Here is a 19416-nt window from a genome sequence, read left to right on the forward strand (position 1 = left end):
AGGTGAGGAGAGCTGCATAGAGTAGGAAGCAAACCCAGGGGCAGAGGCTCCTACCTCTGGAACGACAACCCGCCCCCGCTCAGACTTGAGCCAGATCTTAAGTTCCGGAAACTTCTCAAGACTCTCCTTTTCTCCTCTTCCTGCCCTCTCCCCCTGCCTTGCTAATTTCTCCTTCTACGCTGCAACTGGGGCCTGGTCCCTTCAAAGTCATACAGGGACCAGACCACTCCCTGCCTGTCCCCCCAGCATCCTATGCCAGCACTTGCCTTAGGGCCCTCTTTCTTGGACTAACCCAACTTGGTCCTAACTGTCCACTGCACTCATCCCTCCGCCTCTTCCCCTGATTCTTGCCACCATTGGCCCGCCTGGCACTTGCCCGCCCCCACCCGTGGGGGCACCCCACTCCTGCACTTCTCCCCCTGGGCCCCCTGCGCTTACCACCTTGTCATCATGCACTTGCACGGTAGGATTGTCACAGGGCCAATATAACCGTTTTTGTTCTACCTTTGCGACTCCCATGGTCCGTTCAAACCCCTCCATCTTGTCTTGTGGCGCCTGGAAACACTTGTGTATAGGCACCATACAAATGTCCAATAAATAAAATAAATAAAGATATATTGAAAGATGCTGGGCAGGAGAGTAGACCAGGATATCTAGAGATTCAGCTGATAAATTCCTGGCAGGAGAATATACCAGGAAATCATAATTTTGAACGGCTGTGTTGAAAGAGATACATTATCATTTGAAGCAATTGTTAAACAGATTTACCATCCTAAGAAAAGTGTTCTATGGAAATTATATTTGTTATATCATCCTGAGAGAAGTCTTCTATGGAAGAGACATTTGCTTTGCTAATCTGAGGAAAGAATTTTGTGAAAGACATTTTGATTGACTTGAATAAAGCGTTGCTGGAACAAAACACTTTCAATAGTTTTCCTGAATTAGTTCAGGGGCAGGGAACCAATCCATGGAAACCAGGATTGCTTTGTTGAAATTACACATTTGAACTTTTACAAACTTTTGCTGAGTTGGAAACAGAGACATTTACCTTTCACCTTTTGATTGTGTATGTTAGTGTGAGTGTCAGACATATTTTGTATACAAGGTGAGCCTGCTTTAGTTGTTGTTTCATAGGCAGGGAAACACTTATTAGGATAGGGACAGATAGGCCTTTGTCCAACCCCCTTTTTATTTTAATTAAAATGGAGAATGTTGAAAACATTAAAAACTTTGTGTCCACCTGTCATTTATGACCCCGCGCATATGGTGTCAGAGGTGAGATGTTGAACTGGTTGATACAAACGAGGAACCTTAGGACAACATCTGCACACTCTAATGAAAGTCATTATTTAACAATTAGAGGAAGAATATTATGTGCTTGAGATCAATCCTCACGACCTTATTCTAAAAATTAAACAGAAGCTACTGACTAAATGTGCTTTTCCCATACATCACCGAAAATCTTTGTTTCATAGTAAACTTTTGTTAGATCCCCTTAAGGTATCTGATTATAATATATGTCAGGATGGGCCTCTAATCACCTTATCCCAAGTGTAGAGGAGCAGTGTAATACCTTTGCAGGACAACCCTCCCTCATTCTTCCTATATGTTCGAAACCAGAAATTGCGACATGCATGACATCAGTGATGGTGCCAATTCCAAAGAGCCTCTTAGAGAAAAGGTATTCATTGAGAAGACCCCATCTGATGTACCCCCACAGAGATGACAATCTCTTGGAGGAGATCCCCGAAGGAATATGAAGATGAGAGAAAAAGAGGCTGGTGACATCACAAGAAATGAGCGTGACGCACTGATAAGAGTGGTGGAAGAAGATGCATAGACCTTATAGAATCTGATGACGAAGTAAAGAATATGGAATGAATAGACAGTGCCGCCATTGTATAGAATCCAGACATTGGTGTCACACATTTAGAAAGCTTAGATCCGTGAAGAAAGAAGGATCGGAAAGCTGTGTTGCAGTAAGAAAGCAGCTGAAGATCGAGGTTAGGTCTGGAACAGCTGTCTGACCTGGTGTCAAAGGATGAACCGGCCAAGAACTGGTTCTCCATCCTTGAAGAACAGTGAACGTGAGAAGCTGAATCAGCACATGTTAAGGTGCAAGGAAGAACACCATGAGTGCCAAGTTTATCAATTAAAGACAATTAAATGCTGCAAAACGGGCCTAAATACGGTCTCCTGTCACTTGAGTCCAGGATGGAAACAGACCTGAACTGAGATAAGAGTGTGCCTACAGTCCCTTTTATTCTCAGGAGTAGTGATACTTTGCAAGGACAAGTTCAATGACAATCTGAATGGCTGACAACATGAGCGATAGGAGATGACGGGCTAATTGGGTGGGAAGACATCGTCAAGTCCACCCACTGGCACCTGGGGTACCAGCTTACGTGCTGCTAGTGAGCCAAACGTTCCAGAAGGGTACAAGCATGCCAACCAATAGTAGAGAGTCATATAACGAAGGGTCTTATAGTTTGATAGCCAATGGTGTACCGTGTATCTAGTAACTGTTGAATATGACTTGCACTAGGGGTGGGCATAAGTTGTCCACCTGACTGTAGAGACCCAATCACAACCCAATACCTTAAAGAAAGTATTCTTAGATGTTCCCCTTAGTCCATCCAAAACTCCTTGTAGGTTTTATTAGTTTGTCACGTAGTATGACATCACGTATGAGTTTTTGCTATAAAGGAACTGTTTTTTATGAAATGCGCTGAGATAACGCTATGCGACGTCCGTTGTAACTCCCTGTTTTAGATCATTGAAAATAAAACAGTTGGGAGAGACGTTTTGCCAACTTCCTGAGTCAGTCTTATTATCTGGTGTAAGAGTTATTCTGCATTCCATCCGGAGTATGACGTGTTACTAATTTAAAGGGCCCCTAAGGGGTCACGATGCAGTCCCACCACTTAAGAAGCAAGTGCACGTTTAGACGTAAAGCAAGTTTATTGTACAAACAGCTGGAGGAGCTATATGATGCTGTAGAGTCAAATTAACCTGTCTCCCTATTTCCATCTACATAACACCTCTAAAACACATGTGACATCTAATGGTTATGATGGTTGTTATTTAAACAAAAGTGTCCAACAAAGTAACTTAGGGAAGCCCTGCCTGGCCCTGCGGGCCCCGTGAGTTCAATTGTGCAAAAAAGTGTTTATTTTGTATGGCGCTCTGAGCGCGTTGTTGTGCCTGCTTTCCCCACACCCACTTCCTGGTCCTCCTCTGCCTTCCCGCCTCCCTGCCCGCCCACCCCCCCCTCTGATTGGCTGACTAGCAGCCTCCCTCTGGCCTACTCGGCGGCTGCTCCCCCCGCTCGCTTCTTTGTTCATACGAGCGTGGGAGAGCAGTCACCGGTAGCCTGAGGGATCAGCTGGCTTAGGGAAGCCCTGCCTGGCCCTGCGGGCCCCGTGAGTTCAATTGTGCAAAAAAGTGTTTATTTTGTATGGCGCTCTGAGCGCGTTGTTGTGCTTGCTTTCCCCCCTCCCACTTCCTGGTCCTCCTCTGCCTTCCCGCCTCCCTGCCCGCCCACACCCCCCCTCCCCTTCCTCTTCCCCTCCTCCCTCTGCCTATATCCACCCCCCTTCCTGGGCAGCCCCCCTCGGCTAAGGGCCCCTTAGGCAAAGGGCGGCTCCTACGGTTGCGGCTCCCTGTGTGTCTGCAGGTGTCCGCAGGGGACGCCTTCTATCTCCACCTTCTCCCGGCCCACCCCTTCTATTCCTGGTCACTTCATTCACATGGTGTCTTCACCTCACTATGTCCCACAGTTGCGGTAACTAGGGTTTTTCTCCCCTCGCAGGATTCTCACACTTAGGTGACCTCTGTACCTAATACGCACTCACCGTTCTGAAATGTGGTAAACTTGGCCTTGCCGCTTACTTCCTGCCTGTGTGCTCTGTGTGCTCTCGTATCGTCTGTCTCCCCCTCCCCACTCCCTCCTACTCCATGGTGCTCTCTATCTCGCCTATCTTCTCTAACTGCTTCTCTATTGACTATCCTGCTCTCCTCACTAAATCTGGTAGGAAAAAGTTTAAAAAGGACATCCTGGGCTCCAACCCAGGCCTCCCTATCGCTGACACCTACACTAGTGCCTGCTCCAAGGAAACTCTCACTGACATCCTCTTTTTCGTACCTTCGCCTGTCCTATGGACCCTTCATATGTCTCTGTGCTCTCTCCTTTCTCCTCTTCTCCCATTAATGGTGGCACCCGCTGGGATGTCCTCTTGGCCTCCTTCGACTCCTCTAAGGCCATCATTAATGTCTACACTAATGGGACCGTCTTGGTCCAAGGCCCTCAGGCCAACCTTCATCTCTTTGATAGACGCTTCCCACGCCTCATCAACTTCCTTTCCTCTCCTGCTGTCCCCCCTCCTCTGTCCTCGGCTTCCTTGCCTCTACCCTCCCTCCCTGCCCCCTCTCGTGCTACTTCTTCACCTCCCTCTTCTACACCTCCGCAGGGCATACCTCTGATCTGTACCCCTCCCCGGAAGTCCTTCAAGGATGGCAACCTTCTCCACATTGCCACTCTTAACTCTCGCTGTGCAATCAAGCATTCTTCTGATATCTGTCACCTTCTTGAGGAACTGGACCTTGACGTCCTAGGTCTCACTGAGACATGGTTCACGGCCAGCTCTGTCACCAGCCTTGACACACTCCTACCTGACGGTTACAAGATCCTCTCCGTGCCCAGGCCCAACCGTGCTGGTGGGAGTGTGGCCCTTATCTTCCCTGAGTGGATTCCTGCCTCTGTCACTCCTACGCAGACCTACTCCTCTTTTGAATGGCTTGTCTGCTGTCTCTCTCTCTCTCTCTCCTAGCCATTCCCTTACCCTGGCTACTGTCTATCGGCCACCTGGTCAAATCTCCTCCTTCCTCTCTGAGTGGGCTGACCTCTCCTCCTCACTCCTGTCCTCTACCACTCAACTCCTCTTTCTTGGTGACTTCAACATCCACTTGGATGCCTCCTGTCCCCCCACGGGACTTTTTCGTGACCTCTGCGACTCTCTCTCACTCTCTATTCTCCCCTCTGGGCCTACTCATTCTGCAGGGCACACTCTTGATGCTCTGATCTCTTCTGACCTTCCCCTCTCCGTCCCTCTCTCCACTCCTCTCTCCTGGAGTGATCACTTTCTCCTATCCTCCCACCTCACCCTCCCTACCCCACAGGCAAAGCCACCCTCACCACTGCCACCCACCTTCTCGGTCATCCGACCCATGAAGCGCGTGTCAGTTTAGGCTTTCGCAGCCACCTTCTCACTCCCACCCTGACACAGCCCTCTTCATGCTCCACTCTGCTATATCTGATACTATTGATATCCTTGCCCCTGTCATGAGAATCCGCCTGAAGCCCAAAGCCAAATGTAACTCCTGGTATGACTCGGATCTCGTCACCCTAAAACGCAAGTGCAGGGTGGCAGAGAGGAAATGGCGTGCTTCATGTTCATCCTCTGACAAACTGGCCTGCCGCCTGCTTCAAAGGCAATACCGTCTCTCCGTTCTCACCAAGAAGAGAGCCCTTATCCAAGCCCGCATCTCTGCGGCATCTAACAACTCGGCCGAACTCTTTAAAATCTGCAAGGAGCTTGCCAACCCTGCTGCAGTCTCTACCTCTCCTGTCCCCTCCCAGGCCCTCTGCACTGCACTGGCCTCTCACTTCATCTCCAAAACTCAGGACATCCTATCCTCACTCTCCTCCTACCACCTCCCTCCCTCTCTGTCCCGTTCTTCCTCGGGCCCTTCTGCAGCCACCCCTCCTCCCTCCTTCTCTGCCTTTCCCCTTTTTTCTGCTGACGAGGTTTCCAGACAAGTCCGATCTATGAAAGTCTCGTCTAAACAGGTTCATCCCTGTTCCTCCAAAACTATCAAGGACCACATTGACTCCCTGGCCCCTGCCCTGGCTGACTTTTGCAACCACTCCTTCGCCTCTGGAGTTTTCCCATCCCCCCTTTAGCACTCCCTTGTGCACCCTCTTCTTAAAAAACCCTCTTCTGACCCCTCCTGGCCGGCTAACTATCGCCCAATCTCCATCACTCCCTTCCTGGGCAAGCTCCTGGAGAAACCGGCCATCTCCCAGCTTAACCTCCATGCTGAATCTGTTGGCAGTCTTCATGACCATCAATCTGGCTTCAGAGCTGCCAGAAGCACGGAAACTGCTCTCCTGAACATCCGTGAGGACCTGCTTTTGAACCTCGACTCCAACAGTCCGTGTGTTCTCATTCTGCTCGATCTCTCTTCTGCCTTTGACACTGTCAACCATGCCATCCTGCTCAATCGTCTCCGTGATAACCTGGGTATCACTGGTCAGGCTCTGGCGTGGCTGACCTCTTTCCTCTCCAATCGACCCTCCCAGGTCCAACTCGAGTCCTTCCTCTCTGACATCTTTTTCTCCACCTGTGGTGTCCCCCAGGGATCTAATCTCTCCCCCTGGCTGTTCAACCAGTATCTGGCACTCCTTGCCCACCGCATCGCCGCTCTCTGCCCCAACTTTCAGTGCTATGCGGACGATACCCAGCTCATTTTCAGGATACCCTCGGCCTCCTCCTCTCCCTCCCTCATCTCTGACTGTCTGTCTGCTAACCAGGAATGGTGTGCCGCCAATGACCTCTGCCTTAATGCCAGTAAGACTGAGATTCTGCTCATCGGCACACCCACTCCCTCCTTCCCTGCAGCTCTCTGGCCGGCCTCTCTTGGCCCTCTTCCTGCTCCTACCTGCAAGGCAAAAAACCTCGGGGTTATCTTCGACTCCACACTCTCCTTCTCTCCTCATATATCTGCCGTCTGTAAGAAGTCACACTACCAGCTGCACCTCCTCAGAGGTATTCTTCCCTTCCTCTCCTTCCCCCAGAAGCTCGCTGTCTCCCGAGCCCTGGTTCTCTCAAAACTGGACTACTGTAACAGCCTCTATCTTAATCTGCCTGCCTCCACACTCCGCCCTCTGCAACTCATCCAGAACAGAACTGCGAGACTTGTCCTTGGCCTCAAGCCCAGGGACCGTATCTCTCCAGGACTGAAATCTCTACACTGGCTCCCAGTGGCTGCGAGGATAAAGTTCAAAACCCTCTGCATTGTCCACAAGGCCTTCTGGGGCCTGGGGCCTAAATACCTTCAACTCTCTCTTCCTAAATATCTTCCTTCCCGAGCCCTTCGCTCATCCGTCTCCAACTCCCTCAGGGTCAGCCGCTTCTCGAAGCAACGAGCTGGGGGTAGATCTCTCTCCGCGGCAGGGGCCTCCCTCTGGAACAGCCTTCCTGCCCCCCTGAAACTTGAGGAGAACCATCTCCGGTTCCGGAAGCACCTCAAAACCTTCCTCTTTGCTTCTGCTTTCTCTCTCCCTCTCCCCTATTAATTCTTCTCTGAAACTGCACTGAATCTGCAACTGGGCCACTCTCACCGACCTCGGTCCTGGGCCCAGCCACTCTCCACTTGCACTGCCTCCCTGGCAACCCCTGCACTGCGGGACTGTCTCTGTATCCCTACAGCCCCCCTTCCCAGCACTTGTTCTGCACTTACCTTGCACTTGCCACCAGCTGGCCCTTTTATTTATTTATTCTACTTACCTTGTACTGCACTTCCCTCCTCCCCCTGCACTTGCGCGATCTGAATGACACCTGGCCTAGTAGGATCGTTGTCTGTCTTCCCCTTGTTCCCCCCTCCCTGCCTCGTCGCGCCTTGAAACACTTGTGTATAGGCGCGTTACAAATGCCTTATCATATCATATCAACTTAAATCAGTCCTAAAATCCTTTGGACACCAAGTCCCAGAAAGCCTCAAGTACTGAGAAGAAGAAGAGGAGCAAGGAATCAATATGTAATGAAATTGATACCAAGTACAACAGGCAGTCTAGTTGTCAGGTTCACAATCAGCTGCGTGGGACATTTAAACTTTTGGGATCGAGATACCTGGCAGGAGAATACACCAGTGGATGAGCGGGAACCATAAGGGGGAAATTCCTGGTAGGGGTGTACACCAGAAATCCATAAGGTACAGGAAAGGGAAAGATACAGTGAAAGATGCCTGGCAGGAGAGTACACCAGGATATCTAGAGATTCAGTTGAGAAATTCATGGCAGAAGAGTATCCCAGGAAATCATAATTTTGAACAGTTGTGTGAAAGAGATACTTTATCATTTGAAGGAACTGTTGAAGTTAAACAGATTTGCCATCCTGAGAAAAGGGTTCTATGGAAAAGACATTTGTTATATCATTCTGAGAAAGCGTTCTATGGAAGAGACATTTGCTTTGCTAATCTGAGGAAGGTATTTTGTGCAAGAGACATTTTGATCGACTTGAATAGAACGTTGTTAGAACAAAACACTTTCAATAGTTTTCCTGAATTCGTTCAGGGGAAGGGAACCAACCCTTGGACACAAGGATTTTGTGTGTTGGAATTACACATTTGAACTTTAACACACTTTTGTTGAGTTGGAAACAGAGACATTTACACCTTTTGATTGTGTATGTTAGTGTGAGACATATTGTGGACACAAGCTCAGCTTGCTATAGTTTTAGTTTCATAGGCAGGGACACTCTCACTAGGATATGGTCAGATAAGCCTTTATCCAAACCCCTTTTTATTTTAATAAAAATGGCAAATGTTGAAAACATTACAACTTTGTGTCTGCCTCTCATTTCTCTAATTAATGGCCCCTCACAGTTCGTGATGGACATCTTCGAGCCACAGTTCTGATGGCACTTGAACCCTAAGGCTTTAGGGGCCAACATATAGTCATCGATTGAAAGAATCTTCTCATTGAAGAGAACTTTGGTCAGCTTGACAGTGGCAGTAAGGAACCATTGCCGACTGTTTGCGCCAAAGGCTTGAAGATGGACTTCGAGCCCGAAGCAATCAATGCCGAGGGCACTTTCGCACCAGTGACTTATGCCTGATCGGAGTAACACCCGAAGACGCCTTTGCTGCTGGCGACGGAGCGGCCAGATTAGGGTCGGGAGTACCGAGCACCGCTTTTGCCACCAAAGCCTGCTGGTCGGGGGCCAAAGGCGCACCTACGGCCGCTTGTGTCTTAAACATTTCCAACATAGAGGTCTTAAAACTCTCCCGAGAGCCACCACCCCCCGAGTGGTCGGCCCCACCAAGGGGTTACCTCTTTCCGACGAGCTGGACTTGCGTCGATGGCAGTGGTGCCACTTCATCTTCCACAAAGAAGACAACGAGGAATGGCTCCTGGAATGGGACGGCTTCTTGGTCTTCTTACGATGTCAGTCTTTCCCTTTGACACGGGTGGGCTCCTCAGTCTCGGGCTCCGAGGACCAGACGAGCGACCGCGCTGGAGACTTGGCGACAGGTTGGCCCAAGGCCAGTTTCCCAGCCCTCTCACACAGGGAATTTGGCTGCATCTTTGCGCACGACGCACAGGCCTCCGTGTCGTGACTGGCACCCAGACACCACAGACAGACGTCATGGGGGGTCGGCCATAGACATTTTGGCCGTGCATATGCGACATCGCTTGAAGCCCGAAACCCTGTGGGACGACATTGCGTCGAGGTTCTGAAGAAAAACATACAAAAAGTACAATAAGAACGTCGAGTAACTAGAGTGGTGTTCCCTATGCAGCGTGCAAGCGCACGGAAAAAAGGAACTGAGGTGTGGGGCGTAGTGATGTGCTATTTATACGACGCCTTACAATCACGCCTGGAACTGACGATCGAGAGCCAGACAAAAAGGATCGAAGACCGACGGCTGAGAGTCAAGGTCCACTAAACCCCCTGGCGAATGTTTTTCCGAGCAGCGAAGCTGGAGACGAACATCTATCATGATGAGGAATCTGCGGGAGAAAAGCAATCCATTGAAGGAAGGTGCACGAGTTAGAAGACTGGGGGTAGTAGTAGTAGAGGAGAAGCACAAGGCTGGCAATTCAGAAGGAAGTGGGAGCACAGCAGGGACACCGGAACATGGAGGCAGCAGATTTCGCCTGCAAGGTCTGAGAGGGTCCTGTGTACTCAAAACCTGTATTGCAGTGGCTGCACAGAGGAAGACATGCGGAGAGTAAAGTTTTCCCCATGTGCGTTGAGTTGCTGTAATTGCAAAGCTGTGACCGTGCTGGAGCCCGAGGCCAGAAGCAGAAGACAAGCCGAGGTACTGGGGAGTAAAGGAGACCCCCAATCAATGTAGCTGGACTGGAGACATCAGTTCTGGAGAAGGGTGTGGGTCCCAAGTGAGCCAAGAGTAGTACCAGAAGTCGAAGAAGTCAGGAAAGCGAAGCAGCCCGCAACCGCAGTGTTCCTAGAGCCGGTGAGCGAAACTCAGCGTTCAGGTTCACTCAGCAAGCCTTGCTGGTAACTGTAACCAGCTCTAAAGTAACTCACGTATACTTAAAAGCGTGTAAAAGTTGTTTGTTGCTCTGAATCTATTTCTTATCAATGGAAATGTAGCATGCACACTAATTTTGTCTCGGGCAGATAGCTCAGGGGCAACAAGCTCACCTTGGAAACAAGATGACACGGAGCACCACAGGTTCGATCCCCGGGTCCGCGCTTAGAAACCTCTGGGTATTACGTGCGTTATAAATAACCTATCATATCGCTTAAGAAGTGATGAAGTTCATCCATTAGTGAACATTCTTGATATTACCTGAGTGGTTAGGTGAAAAGGGAACCCTTGCTAAAACCATTCCGAACACTAATATTGACTTCTTACAAGTATTACAAGTGAATACAGCATCAATAGAAGGTCGCATGTGGCCAATTGTGTTTCCCGGGAGCAGTACGAAATCATCTCTGTGAGAATATATGGAATACTATTACTTGCAACCCTCTAAGGTTAAAGATCTATCTTAGAGAGTGGTCGTGTGTGCCTAATTACGTTTTTCTCTTTGAAGACTGAGCCTTGAAGTATCCTGAATTGTCCTCCTTTATTTCAAGAAGCTGTTAAACTGATGAGGAGAACAAGCATTACCCAAGCCAAGGGGCAAACCTTTCCATAGTAAAATAAGTCCTATATAACTCAATCCACCTAATCTCAGAAGTTGCTAACAATCCAGTTGTCTCTGTTACTAGTGTGTCCTTGTTACCTGAAGCTGAAAGAGTGGCACACCAGCTTCTGGGTAGTTACTTGAACAGAGTAGGTGTGAGTAAAGCTGGGGAAGGGAGCTGGGTGCTTGTAAAGAATATTATGGAAGTAACCTGTAATGCTGAAGACGGTTGAAGCGGAGAGGAAAACAATTGTGGGGCAGAAGTAGGTTATATTTGTGACAGTGAGACAGACCGAAGAGCAAAGAAGTGGCCCCTTCTCTTAGAACTGACAGAAAGGAAGAGCACATTGCCTACCTGTAGAGGTTGAAGTGTCTTGTACTTGCATGCCTAATAATCCTGAAGTACAAGTAGAGGTAGGACTACTGAATTGTGGTGGTGTATAAAGGGGTCGGTGGATGTCACAGTGAAGTGGTATGAAGAAATGCATACTGTGGGGCAAGAGTGACTGTTCTCATAGTAACTATAGTAGAAGGATGGTTGTTGGAAGGGAAGCAACAGACCAAAGAGAAGCATCCTGACAAATATACCAAATGTAATGCAGAAGTTCTAATCAATTGTAAAGTTGTAGATGAAGAATTTCTATACCTATTTTTGGAACTGTGACAATTAATCGAGGAAGGAAGATATCCAAGATCACCGTTGGTGCTGTTTTCTTGGCTGAAATTGGAAGGGGATCTTTTCAACCGAAACCAGAGAATTGCTACGAGTGGACTTTTTGTTAGATTAACTTTTGTTTTGATCTGGAACTAATAATAACTGGTTCAAGACTTTTTTTTCCTTTTTCAACATTGTGAAGCCGACTTTAGAACCTTGGGAAAGGATCGACCCAGGACAGGTGAAGGTCATCCGAATATTGTTCAATTATTGTTTGTTATCTTGTTTTGCCTTATTACTTTATTTTGAATGTTGGTTGTTTAGAGTGAGGGCCAGTTTACCCATGTTAGAGATTGCTCCATTAGCATTTAGAAAAGGTAGGGAATACCCCAATAGAGTAGGGCAAGCAAAGCTTTATTTGCAAACCTTTACTTTAATAAAATGTCTAATTTTGAGAAAACTACAAGCAGTTGTCTGCCTCGCATTACTGACCCCTTACAGGCACGCAAAGTCGGGCATGACTTTTCTCGGTCCTCCGACGAATTAGTCATTTCTGCAGGGATGTCGTCTCTTCTTTTTATGAGAGGATGAGGAGGATAAATGTCGAGACCCACTCCCGGAGTTTGAGCACTTCTTCGTCTCCTTACTGAGCCGGTCCTCCTTTTTGGGCATGGGGCCTTCAGTGTCATGGCCGATGACCTGGCAGACGAAACACGCCATGGACTTCAACAGAGGCCACGAGAATGCTAAATTCGCTGATCGTTCCCAAATACACTTCAGGTTTCTTTGCTGACAGAAACCGCACTGCTGTGATGGACATCTTCAAGCCACAGTCCTGACCGCGCTTGAATCCTGAAGCTTTAGGACTTGACATCTCAACGAAGATTGAGCAAATAATTCTCACTAAAGAGAACCGTTCTGAGAAACAGCGTGCTTAGCACATGGAAAAAAGGAACTGAGATACAGGGACGCAGTGATGTAATATATAAAGCCGACATCAAATCTGCAGTTGAGGAGTGGTGCGATCGAGTCTAGAAGAGTCAGCAGTCGATGTCCAGTTGTTCTGTGCCCCCTGACAAAAAAGTTTCAGAGCAGCTGACGGCTGGTGGGATATCTATCAGATGAGGGATCGGCGGGCGAATTCAATCCACTGAAATAAGGGTCTAAAGCATCAACGCAAGAGGAAGGTAGAGATTGCTTTCTTGCCGGAAATACACTTAGGGTTGCAAGGCCAAATGGACTTTGGCAGAAGTCCCACTGAACACAAAAACCATAGAAGCAAGCAAATGTTTTAAGGGACCAACAACTTTAGGCAAAAGAACTCCAAAAAAATGTAACAATGCTCGAACAGTTAGCAAAGCCCTAGAGAATCCACCATCAAAGGAATATTCTTGCTTTCTCCACTTTCTCTCGTTTGGTACCACTCAGTCCCAGGGTCCTAGCTGTCCCACAAATTCCAGACCTTGTCTTCCTCCTCAATGATTTGCTGCATTCTCAATCCTAGGGAGGCATCTCTCTTCTCTCCCCTCGCCTGTTGTTTCCCTTCTACCTCCTTATTTCCGTCTTCATCCTCTGCAACTATCATGCTCTCTATGTCCTTGTCTTGGATCTCACTAGTTTTGGTCTTAGGATGTCTCAAAACCCCCTCTTTTGTACCCTTCCCAGTCTTCTCCTCCTCTCGGGAGTACTCTCTACTACCCTTTAAGCAACTTTTCCCGGCTTTGGTCTCCAATTTTTCACCCCTTTTACGATAGTCTCTCCCACCTCCTGCCCGGTATCATCTCTCAACCTCTTTCTCAAAACACTGCCCCATTCTATCTTTGCCATTTACCTCCTTGTTAGGGAGAGTTCTCTGTTTAGGCTGAATTTCCTAACCTAGTGAGTCCCCCAGCAGCTTTGCTGGATTTTTGGGATTTATTTTTTTCTCCTGCCAAGAGTGAGACTCTTTTAGCCTCACTCTTGGACATGATTTGAGTGTGTTCCTTTGACTCTAGATGTGTTTAATGGGCTATGGGGTCTTTTACTCCATAGGGCTTCATGTGTTTTTGTGATGTGTGTTACACAGCACCCTCCGTGCAGTAACACAGGGGTGTCATAGTGACCCCCCAGTATAGACTCCATACCCTGGGACTGACTACTGTCTCCCAGGGCATGTAAAGTCACCATTGACTTTACTAGTCTTGAATTCTGAACAGAACCAGTACAAACCATCATATTGTGGACGTACTGGCTGGGGCAATTCGATTGCCCCGGGGTCTGTTAGTCGAGGAGGCACGTCTCCGTCCCCCCTGATCGAGTTTTGGCTGGTGGCAGTGGATACTACTTTTTATATTCAACCCCGAATATTTCTCTATGGGATTTTCCCATTGTTCGAGGCTACTATCTTTATTTATTTAATTACGATAGCCTCAAACATACCGCCGGTTTATTTATATATTAATTCTCCGGTTGGTATTTTTTGCCAAAACTCGGTTCTAAAATGGCGTTTGTGTTCTCTTCTGTGAGTCCAACCCAAGTCGAGCCCTTTGTTCCACTTTTTTGGTGGGCTTCTCCACAGAAGCCCTCCAAAGTGGTGCCACTCTGTCTGGGGTACTTAGGAGGGGTGGAGGGGGATTTAGGCACCCTGGACTGGTTGGCCCAAGTGGTGAGCCGGCCGGCTCACCACTTAGCATGTTTGAGTGACAGCTAGGCTGACTGAATGGGGGTTTCTGCATAAAAGCAGGGCTTTGGGGACTGGAACTTCAGAAGTCGCCACAGGACCTAAGAATCTGACGAGGGAGAAGCTGAGCTGACCTGCTACGACGACACCATCGGTGGAGCCCTGCTGAACCATCTCACCACTTTTCCCAACGACAGAGGAGATCTCCCGCCGGAGAGTCTTCTTCCTTTGACTGGTGGGGATAACCAGTTTCACCGTCTTTTCGCCTTTCCGACGCATCTCGTGGCCGCCTTGCCTGTGCCAAGCACCCGGCAACCGGAATACCACGTTTTACCATGACCGCGAAATAAAGGGTAATACCTTTAACCGGAAAACTCAGCGGCTGGTTTCTTCCCTGGCAGTGCAACGACCTTCATCTTTCCTCCAAGTCGAGATCTTCTCTTCCTCTGGATGACGCCGGGACTTGCACCCGCTGCCAGGAACAACTGCCACCGCTGGAGGATCCTTCCCACTTAAGGTACCGTGTTCCGCCTGGCTTCCCTTGCCACCGACTGTACGGGGTAGATTTAGCCCCCGGCCTTCGAACCTGGGTTAGCCCGAGACACCCTGGCTAAACTTTTCTGAGCCTCTCTAAACTCTTTTCGAACTCTCTGCAAGACTTTCAAAGCCTAGTGTAACTGTGTGATCTTGGGCGCATTTGTGCTCTGCTCTCTCTAAGAGTGGGCCCAGCCTATGGACTTTGGCTCACAAGTGACTTTTGCTCTTCTGCCTTGCTAAAAGTGTTCCTAAATCTTAGAGTGGTGTATCTTCACATATTCTGTCTTTTTCCCTCCCTTTTTCATGAACTTATTGGAGTGCCATCTATAGTTAAGCGCTCACCCCTGTCTGGAAATAAGTGGTGTTAACTAAGACTTGTCTGATAAGGAATAAGGGTTGTATATATCATAATAGTAACTGTGTTTAGAGTGTTTTACAATAAGAGTGCTGGAGTGTTTCAAACAGTTTGTTTTTAAATAAATAATTAGATACTTTGATACCAAAGCTCTTGTCAGTGTTTGCTTGTGCTATTGTGTCTGAGTGCCTATTGTGTATACTTTGCATACTGCCTAACTCTTCTTGAGGGAAGTCTGACTGCTCAGCCACAGCTACCATGTAAATCTGGGTGGTACAGACTGCTACCAAGTGGGTTTACTGCTAACACCTGTAGTCCTAAATCTTTTGCAGTGTTCCCAAAGGGAACTGCACAGGTTTCTGCCTAACACTCCTACTTCCTTCCTCAAACCTTCTTTTTTTCTCCTCAGTTCTTACACCTCTTTCCTTATGTTCTCCACAGCCTCTATCACATAGTCCCCATACCAAGCTCACCAGTACCTGTTGCCCACAATAAAGATGCGTTTGTAGCTTTTATAGAGCCAGCACCACTTCCCCTGTGCTGTGCAATTTATGAGAGAGTGCACCCGTGGAAAATAATGCTGTGGGCTTCGTTTTGGCCACTTTGAATTTCCCGTTTTAATTTAAATGAAAATAAAGCAGCTGAGAGGGACTGCTCTGACATGCAGATCAAGCTCTCAAAGGTCCAGCTGCCATTTTGGAAAACACATGCACAGGCGGCACGCTGCAGTGCACACATCCCTCATGCAGAATTGTGGTGTGCTGCTGTTCCTGAAAGCTCTGTTCCCTATTCTGTACCACTGAACCAGATAGTAAGTCTTCTAACTAGTTCCAAGATGCTCATGTGTCTCCTGGGATTAGGGCAAATATCGTACGGGCACAGTAGACTCCAGGGAAGCCATACATATTACTAGTCGGGTATTCTCTTAAAAGGACCATCATAATGGGCAGGTTCACTGTGGCAAGACCCTGCTGCAGAGATATAGCATGGTGGCTTGGTTCAGGGGATCTGTCATCCGGGACTCAGAATAAGACCGTGGGTGGTGGCATCCAGACCTTGTGACCAACCGATCCGAATCCCCCATGACAACAAGGGAACTTCATTACACCCTTATCTTCTGAATTGTGCATGTAAGCCTTACCAAAGGATCCTTCACCCATGCATGCAACACTCAGCACAGGGACACGGACGGTTTCTCTCACTAGAGCAGATTGCCTGACCAGGAGGCTTGACTTACGTTACGCTTCCTTGCTATGAAGTTCTGAATCTTCCACGGCCACAGCTTTAACGGTGCTGTTACAAGCGTCTCTTCACGGTATGACTGGAAAGAAGGTTACATCTATAGTAAAAGCTTTGTTTTCTAGAATCACTCGCAACCCAATGATGCCTGATAAATATATGTAATAAATGAATGCTTGTTTGCCAAGCCAGTTAACTAAGTAAAAAGGCCAGATAACAAAGCATCCAACCTTTTTGCTATGTTTGCCGGTAGCAACTTTCTGTTATCCTGCATAAAGCAGCAGTCCTATTGCTAGCAATAGGAGATGCTGCATAATAGAATGTGCCAGTTAAATGGATGCCAGATAACAAAGCTTGTATTGTGCTATAATGGAGTACCTGGCTTAGCAGACCCAAGCAAGGAAGGGACAACTGGAGTGGGTCAATTTACACATTCATTTTAACACTCAAGACGTAACATTAAACATAAGCTGATGCTAGGGCGGCAGTGGACTGGGTTATATCTATTTGAATAAGTGAGTTTTCAGACTCTTTCGAAAGGATAATAGGTTTCTTTCCAGGCGCAGGTATGGAGGGAGAGCATTGCAAGCAATAGATGCAGTATAGAGAAAGGATTTGCCATTTGCTTTCGATCTCTCTGTGCGTGGGCAATTTAACAGCATAGTGTTGCTTGAGCGCCTCATTTTAGTAAGCTGGTATGTTTATTCTTCTTTTTAGGTATTACCGAGCTGCGCCAGAGACTGCCTTGTGGATGAAAACGGCCATTTTGAACTGCATTCTTGCTCTAATTGGGAGCCAATGAAGGGATTTTCGATGTGCTGCGATATTATCTCCCCGTGGCACTTGTTTTATAATGCGAATGGCATCGTTTCGGACCACTTGAAGTGCATGCAGCTTTTTCTTTGATGCGCCGCCCAGTATGGCATGGCCATAATCCACTCTTGATAGAATAGTGGCCCTGGCCAATGTTTCGCAACTTTTGTCGAAGAATACAATCCAGGAAAGTACCTGAGGTTTTAACCACCTTTGTTTTTGTTTTGATAAAATATCCATCTAGCAAAAACGTTTCGTATCTAGGGTCTAGTTTAGATCTCATATGTTGAGCGAAAAAGTAACAGTTCTGATTTGGCGTCATTTAAGAATATCCAGTGCTTTTTCATTCATTGTTTCACTATTTTGAACGTTTCATTCAGTTTGATGGTGTCCTTGTCAGTTTGCCTCCAATCTCAGCAAAAGCTGAGTATTGTCAGCATAATTAGTAAAATGAATATTAGTATCCTCCAACAATTCACACAAGGATTTTTTTTAATTAGTAATTTTTATAAAAACACGCAAGGTTACCACAACTTCCCATGCCATGGAAGCTTAATTTATCATAATGGTATGTTGTAGAAAGATGGAGCCAAAGCAGCCGTTGCAGTTTATCTGCTAAAATCGACACCCTTTCACCTTTTCAAGAATTAGAATAAAGAGTGGAAGAGAAAATCACTTCCACCTGGATCATTGTTTCTCTTTGTCTGTTAAAGGTACATAGATCACCCCCATCAAAGGTTTCATTTTGCCTCAACCATCTTCAAGCTTGTCATACTGTTCCAACATTTGGTTACGACCAGCAGGACCAACTGGTAGTATTAATCTTCCACCAGGTTTCAAATGATCGATGAGTGCTTGAGGGACAACTGGAGCTACAGCACCTACATGAATAGCATCATAGAGAGCTTCTTCAGAATATCCAAGTCTTCCATCTCCCACTATTAATGTAATTCTTCCTACAGACAGCAACATAGGCTAATCTTTTTTCACATTATTTATAGAATCGTCTACTAAGATATGATCAATTCCTACAACTCTCCCTCTCATACCAACCATTCGTGCCAAGCAGGCAGAAAGGATTCCGCTTCCAGATCCCACATCCAGAGCTTTGGCTCCTTCATGCAGGTGATCATGAAGTAGCTCTAATGCATAAGCATGCATATGAGAAGCACTGACTGCTGCTTCAAAACCTATTGATTGTGGAGAGTCCATATATGCATTGCATTTTGCATAATGGGTACGATCCATGCTTAGCATTACTTCAAATACTTTTTCTGACTTTATTATTACATTTTTGCGCCGGTTGTTAACCAGCTTGGTGTGGCAGGAACCCCAGCATTTCCAGACCATGGTGCGGCACAGACTGCGCAGTAGGAACAGGGCCGCCGTCAGAGCTGCGGTTGCACAGAGCAGTTTAGCTAGGAAAGTCAGCACTTCCACCGCTGAGACGTCACCCGTGGCCACTTCTGGAGGAGGCACCCCGGCGTCAAAGCCAGAGGGGCCAGGCATTGCCTTGCGTCACTCGAATAGCACCCCTCCGGTCTCACATAGAGATTTGATATACAGGTTGAACAAAGCGGCTGATAAACAGGCTCCCTGCGGGACTCCAAAGGTTATAGGGGCATATCCAGACATGGCATCACCCCCGGTGGATTGTTGAAACCCTTTCCAACAAGAAGGAGTGGATAAACCTTGTAGCGTTAGGCAAGCATTTTCCCATGTATTCCTGTGCAGCCAGAAGAATGTTGTGGCCAGCAAGTCAAAGTCAGCTGATAAATTCAACAGAACCAGCAGACCACATCCACCCGAGTCAACAATATCCGGCATATTAAATTGCAGCTCCACCAATGCACTTTCTGTACTGTGATGCGGTCTGAAACCTGACAGTTTTGGGTGAAGGACATTATTGTGGTCTAGAAATTGTCTGATTTTCAAAGAAATCTTTCTTGGCGCCATATATAGCACCCTTGTAGATTTTCTTGTGTTCCTTCCAAACTGTATTGTGTGTATCAGATTTAGTTTTCATCCAAAGATGTTCGGCCTGTCTTTCAGTTTTCTTTAGTTCCTTTAGTTCCTTCAGTTCCTTAGTGAACCAATCATTAGGATGGATTTTATCTCTCACTACTGATATTTTTACTGGTGTAACCTGATTTAACATTTTGGTCATAAGCGATTCAAAGGTTTTAACTAAAAAGTGAGTTCCATTACCAGAGTGATCC

At 47.3% G+C, this 19416-nt stretch overlaps 1 protein-coding gene and 1 pseudogene across 3 annotated transcripts in view; both read right to left on the reverse strand.

Moving 5' to 3' along the window:
* PNPLA7 (patatin like phospholipase domain containing 7) overlaps window positions 1-19416 on the reverse strand; it is a 2986886-nt gene that overhangs the window by 1652908 nt on the left and 1314562 nt on the right. The gene's annotated exons all lie outside the window — the stretch shown is intronic.
* LOC138473587 (protein-L-isoaspartate(D-aspartate) O-methyltransferase pseudogene) lies at window positions 17885-18547 on the reverse strand (annotated as a pseudogene).

The sequence above is a fragment of the Ambystoma mexicanum genome, chromosome 8 (assembly GCF_040938575.1).
Source record: "Ambystoma mexicanum isolate Mex_15411 chromosome 8, UKY_AmexF1_1, whole genome shotgun sequence".
NCBI classification, from domain to species: Eukaryota; Metazoa; Chordata; class Amphibia; order Caudata; family Ambystomatidae; genus Ambystoma; species Ambystoma mexicanum.